The sequence below is a fragment of the Pinus tabuliformis genome, chromosome 2_2, assembly GCF_031772625.1.
Source record: "Pinus tabuliformis cultivar Carrire ecotype Pingquan chromosome 2_2, CPIR1, whole genome shotgun sequence".
NCBI classification, from domain to species: Eukaryota; Viridiplantae; Streptophyta; class Pinopsida; order Pinales; family Pinaceae; genus Pinus; species Pinus tabuliformis.
In genome coordinates this window covers 577,671,615-577,683,125 of record NC_142300.1, presented here as the reverse complement: position 1 = coordinate 577,683,125, position 11,511 = coordinate 577,671,615, and positions in this window count along the sequence as shown.

Sequence of the window (11,511 nt, the reverse complement as noted above, 5' to 3'; positions counted from 1 at the left end):
CTTTATGAGGACATCTGGCAGCGTAATGACCGAATATGCCACAAGCAAAGCATTTGAAGGGTAGCTTACCTCTAAACCTTCCAGAACCTCGTTGAAGCTTCGTGACAAAGTTTACCTCATCTTCTTCTTCTAAAATATGTCCTGATTCATTGTGTTCTTCCTTTCCTTTTGCTGAAGCTTTAAATGCAGATTCTCTCATATCTGATGGTCCTCCTTTTCTCATCTTGAAGGCTGTTAAGGTTCCGTGAAGCTGTGTCATAGTGATATTCTACAGATCTTGTTTTTCTTCTATGGCAGACACTTTGGATTCAAATTTAGCAGACAAGGATCTCAAAAATTTCTCAACAAAGGTAACTTCCTTTGTTTCTTCACCCTGATTCTTCATACAATTAACAACCTCATCTATACATAAGAATTAACTAGCTATACTTTCATCACCATGCATCTTAAGAGTTTCATACTGAATTATGAGAGTTTGAAGCTTAGCACATTTTACCTGAGAGTCTCCTTCGTAGCTCAGAACGATTTTGTCCCATATTTCTTTGGCTGATTTGAGCTGCATGACTTTGACAAACTCTGATTGTGACAGACTTCCCAATAAAGTATTGACAACTTTGGCATTGGTTTCATATTGCTTTTTACCTGTCGCCTCTGTAGGAATTGTTGTTGGAAATGTATATCCTCCTTCCACAATTTCCCAGACATCAATTCCAAGCGATTGTAGATAGGTCGTGGTTCTTATTTTCCAATAAAAAAAGTTGCTTCCATTGAAGATTGGTGGTCTGATGGATCCCATGCTTTCTTGATTATTCATGTTGATGGATCTCCCTTCAAGCGATCAAGCTTCTTCTAAAGGACCTTCTATGATACCAATTGTTGGAAATAATACTGAGAGGGGGGTGAATCAGTATTATTAGATCAATAATTTTATTTCCCAAACAGATTTATATACGCTACTTCAGTGAAGTGAACTAGCGTGTACACGCGACTGTGCTTAAAGAAACTAGCATATATGAAAAGAACTTGTGATTTAGACAATTTATCATGTGTTGAGCTTAAACCAATATATCAGAGATTTATTAGACAGTGCAGTAAAATCAAAATAAAGCATCACACATAAGCAACACACATGAACACCAAGATTTAAGGTGGAAACCCAATGTGGGTAAAAACCACCTGCTGCTGTCGTCTTTGTTTTCTTTTAATAATAAGAAAATCTGTTTACAATCTTGTACTAGTGCAGACTCATACCAGTACGCAAGCTTCTACCTGCAGAAGGTTACAACCTTCTCTCATTCTCCAGCTTCTGCTGGAAGGGAGCTACAACCCCCTAGCTCTTGTACTAGCCAATATGTTTAATAGTACGTAGGTGTCAGCCTACAGAAAACTCCACTCTTCCACCTGGGACCACGTTTCATGAATTTTCAGACTGTATACTCCTAGATCACAACACCACAATCTAAAGGCCATGTTTCATCAAATTTTCACACTGGACCCATCAAAGCTTTTAAACATAAACTGCATCAACCAATATTCAATTAATTTGAACAATCAGATCACTGACACCAGAACACTGTGCTGAACCCAGAACCCTACATCATCATTCAGAACCAGTTTTAACCTCAAAAATCATGCATTAGAGTGTATACGCTACTTCCATGAATTAAACCTCTGTATACCTTCAAAACTACTGCAAACATAAAATTTTGAATCAAGTTTGTATCAACCATCAATATACTAAATATCTATAGATTTTTACACAGGTAGGGATAGAGATCATTTCTTCTCACTTATACAATCAATCAATCAAATGCCAACCTCCTTATGCATTCAATTTTACATTCAGATCTAAGAAGACTTTATTGACAGACAACAGTAAAACAACAAAATTTGATCAGATAGATCAGTTAGATCTGAAAATAAGTTTTTCTTTTGTATATTCTACTTGAAAGAACCGAACCTACATGTACACGCTCTTTAGCTGAGACAAACCTGCGTACAAATCTACAAATATTGACTCAGAACTTTGTTGCAATTCCAGACTTCATACAAACCTAGATCATGATAGATAACAAATAGAACAGGTGCAAAACATCAGATCTAGTCTCAACCAATATCAAATCATTCAAGAACAAGTCATTTCAAGTCTCATGATTCCTGATCCGATATTGAACTCAATGTGCACATGAATATTTCAGATCCAGTCCCAAACACAACCCTGCAACATAAAAATATACTTAAGATAGAAGTATTCCTTAGAATCTTATTGTTTGCACACTTGGCCTAATGATCTTCTCCTCATTATATACTCTTAGGCCTTTCTCAATACCTTGGACCAAAACCACTTAGGACCAATACCTTGGACCAAATACCTAGGGTCAATACCTTGGACCAAATACCTTGGATCAAAATACCTTGGACCAAAAACTTGGTTTTCCAACATGTACGCTTTTCCTCTTGTGAAAGTGCGTGTATACATTATACGCTTCTTTTGTTCTGTTAACCCGCACGTATACGCTTCTTAGACAAAGTGAACCAGCGTATACCTCTCTTTCTTCATCCTTTGGAGTCTGATCTATAATCCTTTGTTGTTGACTTGTTGCACTGTAAACTGTCATCTGAGTGAGTTGCCATGAAGGACAACACTTGTATCATAATGCCAAAAAACCTAGTAGATAAAGGAAAGACGCCTCTAGACCAAGCCTCACCCAAAAACAAAGAGCCTCCAGTTTCCATTTTCCACAAGCCCAAGGTATCTAAAACCAAGCAATCACGTTTACCACCCAAACTAGTCGGTGATAATGAAAAATAGCCTGTTGATGTTGTCATAGCTGATAGGATATCCTCTATTTTTAATCTACAAAAGGAGCTAGAGAAGGTAAAAATATCTATCCCTTTGATCGAAGTATTAAAAGTCCTAATTATAAAGCCCATGTGTCTCAGTTTATGTGTCCATCCACCATAGATCCTTTGCAAGACAACCTCAACCTCCAAGAAGAAATAACCATGGTTATATTTGGACCCCATGTTGAGGAACAAGACCCTTCTACTCCCCATTTCTATTTCACTTTAGACATTCATGAATTTCTCTTACATAACTACATGCTTGACTTAAGATCTTCTCACAATTTGATGCCATTGTCTTTTATGGAGCAATTAGGGATGAAAATAAAAAGACCATATAAAGATTTGTATTCTTTTGACTCCATGAGAGTAAAATGTCTAGGGTTGTGTTGAAGCCTTGAAAATCGTTGCGACAACATGGGGGAAAACCACTCAATCTGTACCTTGGTTAGCAACTCCTTTTCCATTTGGTGTAGTGGCTCCGATTAGGGATAATGGGACCAGTTTCCCAAAAAAGATTTTGATAGTGTTGGTGAGGTGATATATGATGTAACGCGAACAATCACTAAGCTAAGTGTAATATACTATAACTATTAAACACATGCATATATCCTATTTTAACACTATTTAGCTATAAATATATCGGGGAATTAAATACAATGTGTGATCTACAACGATGTCCTACAACAATTGGTAATAAAGATCATTCAACTGCAATAAGAAGTGAAATCATTTAACAGTAATCATTTTTGATAAATAGTTAGACAAAATGATTATGAAAGATATATCACATATAAAATCATTCATGTATTCATAACAGCGTCAAAGCTAACATCATACAAAAGTGCAATAATGCTAAAATTTAATTTAGACTTTCACACATAAAACAAGTTAAAGGAGAATATTTCCTGATACATAAATAAAACAAAATCATAAGATAAAAGTACCATATATGACGAGACTTGCTTATGTGTTTCAGCAATATTAATCCAATCTCAATCAATCCAACACATTCTAAGAGTACAAAAGTGCATTTCAGTAGAGCATGCTAGATATTTGAAAGAAATAGATCATGTTACGTTCATTCCATTAGAACCTCCTCAAAAGTACAGAAGTGCAATGTTTCAAAGAATGTTTTTGATAAAATTTCTGGACCCCTCTCTAAATGCATGAGAGGGGTTTAAATACTAAACTATAGGTCCTAAAATAGATTATTAAAAAAATAGCTCATGAGGTTTAAACGACCTTCCTCAGATTACGCGAAAATAAAACTAAAATAAGAATAAACTAAATGACTAACTCCTTTGCACTTGATCTCTAAGATCGCAAATAGTTCTCATAGGCTTGAGTTGAGTCGGTTGGCCGATCGCAGATTTTAACTGCACAAAAAATATAACGTTTGTTAGTGCTGGCACCATTTTTTGTGTTGAGGTTGTTAAGCACCTCAAATTCATCCATTGACTGTATGGTTTCACTAAAAAATGACAGTATGCTTCCCAATTTAGCTTGCTTAGCTGTTTGATTACCTCCTCCTTTTCCTGCGCTGCCTGCCTCCACTCCTTCTCTAACTATTTGACATTCGGAAGAAATTCTAATACACATTCTGTAACTAGGTTGGCGCCATGCATATTTTCGTTGATGGCTTTAATAATGCTGTTTGCTGCTGTCATTGTTGCCCTTTCCGCTTGCTTCAATCGAGAATCCCAATATGTGAAAAGGATGTCTTTATGAGATTACTCCAGTTTCGGTAGATAAGCCTTTCTCCCATCCTCTGATTCTTTCCAGGTGATAAATTCAGAAATCCTATGATGGATTTCATCATACTCAAGTCTCATGTCAACAACTTGGCTTGTTAACTTATCACTGATCTCACAATAAGGACTCATTTGCGAGATTTTCTGGCAAAGTACTTCTTTCTGCTGCATTAGTTGGGAGTTAAGACTAAGTGCTTCCTTTATGAACTCATCGATTTGTGGATTATAGTTATACTTATCTGTCATAGCTTGTATCCACACATCTCTCTATGCTAGGATGGCCTGATTTTGTATTCTCATCTGTTCAAATTCCTGTTGGAGATGGGCTACTTGTAATTTTGCTTGTTGATTGGATTTCTCCTGAGCTAATTGTTGTTCTAACTACATAATTATTTGTTCCTTTTCTTTAAGTAGCATTTGGACATCTGTTGCTTCATCAATAGTTTCCATGGCATAGGTTCCTATGAATTGTGACAATTTTGTGAGATTTTCTAATGGGTCCATGGGAGAGTCCTTCCATACTATGTCCATTGGTTCATTATCATGAGTCGTAATGGCTACAATGTCTAGCTTTATTTTATTCCTATATCTCTTGATGACAACTTTATGGGTAGGACTATAACATACATCTAGCGGAGGTATTTCCTCAATTCTCAAAATAATTTCTAAAGTTGGGGTAGCAGGAATGAGCTCAACATCCTGAGTGTCCACAACTCTTCCTACTATTATTTTTGGAGTTGACTTGTGCTGGGTTTTCTTAGGAGTCTATATCTCAGATGTTTTCTCAGGGTTTGAATATGTGTGAAGCTTCTTGTTGAACTGTTCCCATTCCTGTTCCAGATCAATAAATGGGGTTTTTTCTAACTAAGTGGATGAAGAGTGGACCTCTTCTTGTTTCTTTCTTGAGGTTTTCTCAGATGTTTCCTCTGTAGTTCCAGCTATGTCCTTTTCAGACTCTTTATTTGTATTGCCTCCCCTATTTTGAGACTACTGCTCTGAGTGCTCTGACTCATCAGTAGATCTCTCTTGGGTTTCTTCTTTGGAATTCCCTTTGGAGCTTCCCTCCAACCTTACACTAGGAGTTGGCTCCCTTATTGATTCAATCTGTAGTAGGTCCAATGGGACCTTCAATAATCTCATCTTTCTATACACATGGAAAGCCTTAACATCATCTGGGGTAAGAAGTAGTGATGCCATATGCGTCACTTGTGAAAATTTTTCTGCCTGTAGGAAGAGGTCATCAAAGGCATCCTCTTCATGGGTGAATTTCTTTACTTTCACCATAGCAGTGAAATCCTTAACAGTGCCATTTGGGTCATACTACCTTCCCGAGATTGTAGCTAATTTTAGAGACTTAATGATCTCTACTTATTTTCATGCATGTCCAAAATCATGTAGCACAAATGCACCACATTGTAATGGAAATATAGGCCAAATGGCCTTCTTCTGCTCTTTTAATCTTCTACTTAGTCCACCTTCTCTGTTGTTTGGTAGGCTATTTCTCTGGCCATCAATTTGTCGGGGACATAATATGTGAGAATATGTAGTGAAGAAATGCTCCTATTTACTCTGATATAGATAAATGTATCCTCCCCCAACCATCTGGCTACTGGCAAGATATCAACTTTGGCCTCTTTATAAGACCTAGGGGATGTATGCTGAAAAAGACCCCATAACCTCTTGTCTTTGATTCTTGAACTCTCTATCCGAGATGTCCACCACATCAATTATCCATTTGACCATATCTGTGTATGGGATTATCTTTGGTCTTGCGGCTATGCGGTGCAGGAAAGAGCATGTTGTCTCGAAATAAGAGGCATTAGATGACTCCTGGGAATCTGTAGTGGCCTTTGTTACCAATGGCTTTGGGTTTTCTTCTTCTAACAAGTCATACATGGCCTCCTATGTTGAAGTTCCTTCATCTCTGCTGCACGTAGTATCAGAGAAAAGAGGGATCATTTTTTACTTCTCGGACGCAACTACCTTTCCCTTCTTTCCCATTGCTTCTAACGATGCTTCCTGTGGATTTTTCCTGAAATGGAGCAAAGCGGAAGCTATCAGATAAACACAAATAAGAATGAGAATGAGAATGAATGATACAGATAACCTTGAAAAGGTGACGAGAAAGGAGTTTTAGTCAAATGCAGATGAAAATATATCGTATCATGTCGAGCCATTTTTTCAACATAAATGTCATTAACCCATATTAAATATCCACTAAGGGTCCATTATCACTACCTTTATTTCTCATTAATGTTTTGCATCATAATACAGGAAGGAGAACTTTTAAGGTTGTGGGCTTAAGTTGCGAGAATGGCGATTTTGCAATTGCGATGTAATGTCGCAAATCGCATTATCGCATGTTTGATTGTGTGCTTTCTTAAAGTTCCTTAGGTTCCTGCGGGATGCGAGATACGAGATAAGAGGTTTGTTCTTTGTCATTTAAATCTATTTACCTTATAAATCACTTTTCATTTTGCAGAGAACTTAATCACCATTTTATGATATTGACTTATATCGGGTCCGGGCTTTTATCGCATTTCGCAACATCGCATAGTTCATAATATTTTAGACCTTTCTTAAGTGTTTTGGCATGATGCGATAATATTGACTTGTGCTATAGCAATATCACATTTTTCACGTCTCAACATGCTTCATGGGTTTTTTCCCTTTGTGAGTGCCGATGTGCGATTGCAATATAGGGTTTATTAAGTAGGAAATGCCATAGGTTTTAGCTTTAAAATAAAAAAACCCAATGATATTTAAGTTAGGCACGGTGATCCTTTTGATTGCTTTACGTAGGTTTTGCTCATTAATAATGCTTTTGACACACTTGGTCCAATGGTATGCGAAAAGGCAAGAATTGCTATCTTTCAAAGGGTTTTGACTTGATATCTTGTTTTATTCTTTAAAAGCTTAAAAGAAAGCATCCAAGTGCTAAATTTATTTTTTGAAGGATTTTATCAAGGGTCCTCATTTATTAATAGAATATTATGTATTATACCAATAAATGAGGGGGTTGTTGAATAACACAACGATTGGCGATTCATTGGAAGAACCAGTTATCTCTAATAGTTTTTTGAAATTTCTAAAAAATTCCAAAATAAATGTAGTTCAAAAAATAAAAATACATGGTATATAAGATAAGCAACATTTATATGAATAAAAAAACAAAATCTACTCTTTATCATCCATTTGATTATCCTCTTCAATATGAAAATTGCTTTGTCTACATTAGTGATTACTTGGTTTTAAAGAAAAAAACAAGGGGCTCTCGCAAATAGGCTTTTATATGTACTCAGTTATCATAGGTAGAGCCTCTGCTGCTAGTGGGCATCTATAGCCTTGACAAGGTTACCTTTTAACCAACAATGATTCAGTATCCCATCTAGGTAAGAGTGCAATTTTTAAAGATACATTTAGATTCATATACTTACTTTCTTTCTCATTCTTTTCTAAACAATTCCTTTTTCTTAAAATTTTCATTTTCTTCTTAAAGATCATTGTCTTGGTTTGGTGCCCAAAATTGACAATGCCATTCACTAGTTGTAAATAAACAAGCTGGCTCGTGATGAGAGCCCTCATCTTTTGATTAACATAATCTCAAGCCATTACCCTGTTTTGATATGCAGTATTGGTAATGTCAACGTGTTACTTCCCTATGATCATGGTAAGTCGGCTCTTGATGAGACCTATTATCCTTTAAATTTTAAGCATATTTTAGAAATACACTCTAAAAAATGAAAGCTTACTAGATTGGGAGAATTGTTGACTCGTTAAGAGTTTCTGGATGAAAATTACAGAGTTAAATATGCTTCTCTGTAGAGAGTCCTTGCTTTGTTATAGATACTTTTATTAACTAATGGTAGAACAAAGGCTTCTTTACAAAGTTGAGGTTTATCAATGGATAAGTAATTTTGGTAGAGGATTCGCAATTTCAGAGTAATAGAACTTAGCTAATGTTTCAAATGCATAAATCATCTTCTTAACAATCTCTACTTATACAAGAAAAAAGTCAAAATATAAAAGAGATTATCATTGTAAAGGCTAAAAGTAAATGCTACTCAACTTTTGTTTTCCTAAAAAGTAAAAGCAATAGTGTACAATGAATAAAAGAGATTATCTTCTATGAAAAATATTTCTTCAGAATTTGCCCATTGACCGGCAGAGAATCCCTCTTGCCTGATAAATCTTGCAATAAAAAATTTGATGGGCCTATTTGTTCCACAATATGAAATGAGCCAAGCCACATTCTTTGGAATTTGGTATGCTTACCTTTTTCCTCGTGTGCTTTATCCCATTTCAATACAGGTCTCCGAGCTGAAATGATTTTGAACTTACAGAATTCACATCAAATGAAGATTTGACTAACTGTTGATGATGTGCATGTGTGATTTTGGCCTTTTCCCTTTGTTCTTCGAGCTTAAGGATTTGTGATTGACTTGCATAGAAGAGGAAGGAGTTTCTTCAATAAATTGAACCAGGGCTAAAGAGGGAATAGCTACATTTTTAGGGAGGATAGATTCTTTCCCATAGACCAAATCAAAAGGAGAAGTACCTATTGAGGCCTTTTGTGTTATTCGATCTGCCCATAGAGAAAATATTAAAGATTTGTGTCAGTTCTTCTGAATTTGATCAACGATTCGTTTGATGATTCTTATGAGATTTTTGTTTTTAGATTCAGCCAAGCCATTTCCTTGAGGATAATAGTTAGCATAATATTTATGTTTAAAACCTCTTTTAAGAGAAAATTATGTCATGGCATTGCTTGTAAAATAATATGCATTATCAAACATGAGGGAAAATGGCAGACCAAATCTGGTAATAATAAATTGATCAATAAATTCAATGATGTTTTTAGAATTGGCTACCTTAAGTGGAATTGATTCCACCCACTTTGTGAAGTAATCAATTTCTGTAAGGATATATTTATGCTTCATTGAAGAGTGAGGAATGATCTCACCTATTATGTCCAGTCCCCATTGTTCAAATGGTTTTTCAATGTTGACTGGATGCAATGGTAATGCAAGTTTCCTCTGTCTTCCAACAACTGTTTGACAGACTTTACATTTCCTTACATACTCGTGTGCTTCTTTAAATAAGGTTGGCTAATAATAGCCAGCATGTAGGATTTTATGTGTGGTTGTGTCCCCTCCAAAATGTCCACCAGCTGGTCCATCATGGAGTTCCTGCAAAACCTTTTTTGCCTCAGATTTTTCAAGACATCTAAGAAAAACATAATCATAATTTATTCTAAACAACACATTATTGATGATTTGATATTGTCTAGCTTTTAACCTCAAAGCCTTTTTTCTTTTGTAACTTAGTTGCGTAGGCGCATATCAATTTTTCAAGTAAAATATGATATCAAAAAATTGGGATTCAGTGTCAGTGAGGCTTACCTCATATACTTGTATATCATCACCTGAATCTTGTAGTTCTGATAAGTTGGATGCTCTTGCTAACATTCTACAAAAACCTTGACCTTTTACAATTTTAGCTAGTCTGATCTCAATGTCATATTCTTGCAGTGTTGTTACCCAATTTTCCCTTTTCTCACCTACATCTCTTTGTATTAATAAATTTCTCACTGCTGAGAACAAGACTACTACCTTGGTGTGGGTTTTGAGGAGAAAGGGTCTGAAATGCTTTATTGATTTGAAAACAGCGAAAGCTTGTTTTTCAGCATCTGAATAGTTGAATTAAGTCCCCTGCAAATTGGAGCTAAAGAAAGAAATTGGTGCTTCGGCTTTGTCATCATTGACCTGTGTTAATATAGCTGCATATGATTTCTCGGAAGCAAAGGTATATAAAATGAAATGATTAGAAAAATTCAGGGTTGCTAATGAGGGAGAATTTATGATTGCTTGTTTAATCAGATCAAAGGCTTCATTCTCAGTATGTACCCATTTAAAAAGAGCTTTTTTCATAATCATAGATTGGAGATGTAAAACAATTCATGAAAAATCAAGGACAAATGTTTTGACAAAATTTATTTGACCTAGGAAAGATTGCATGGGTTTCTTGTTATGAGGTAAAGGTATTTTATAATTTTTTCTTATCCTATCAGGATTAATGTGAATTCCTTCTTTGTATACAATAAATCCAAGGAGTTTTCCTTCACTTAAAGAAAAGAAAGATTTCTTGGGATTGATAGAAATTCCATACCTTTGACAATGCTCAAAGATTTTTTTTAAATCCTTTAAATGATTACTGTGCCTTTTTGAGTACACAATTACATCACCTAAATAGATTACCACTGATTTATTCACCAAGTCCTTGAAAGCTATGTTTGTGGCTCTCTGAAATCTGGAACTAGCATTGATTAACCCAAATGGCATCTTTTGATAGGTATAGGTGCCCCATTTGGTCTGAAAGGTAGTCTTTAGTCGGTCATCTGGATGTACTATAATCCAATTATAACTTGAAAATCCATCCAGAAAAGACATTAGTTCTGAACCTGCAACTGATTGCAGTATCTGTTCCATAGGAGGTAATGGGAAGTTGTCCTTCTGACAATATTCGTTGAGATTGCGGAAGTCTATACATATTCTAATCTCTCCATTCCTTTTTTGATCAGAACAAGGTTGGAAACCCACCTTGAGTATCTGACAAGAAATATTATTTTGTCTTTGAGTAGCTTATTAAATTCAGATTTGATCTGATTTTCTAAAGGGGCGATCTTTCTTAGATTTTGCTGCACGGGTTTTTCATCAGATATCATGGGGATGGTATGTTGAATTATGGAAGTGTCATATGTCTTAAGGTATTCATAGTTCCAAGCAAAGACATTCTTGTATTTTTTTAACAAATGAATGAAGGTTGTTTTTCATCTGGTGTAATACCAAGTCTTAGATTGATATTTTGAGGTTTGAGGCCAGTTCCAAGATTAAATAATTCAAACCTCAAAGTT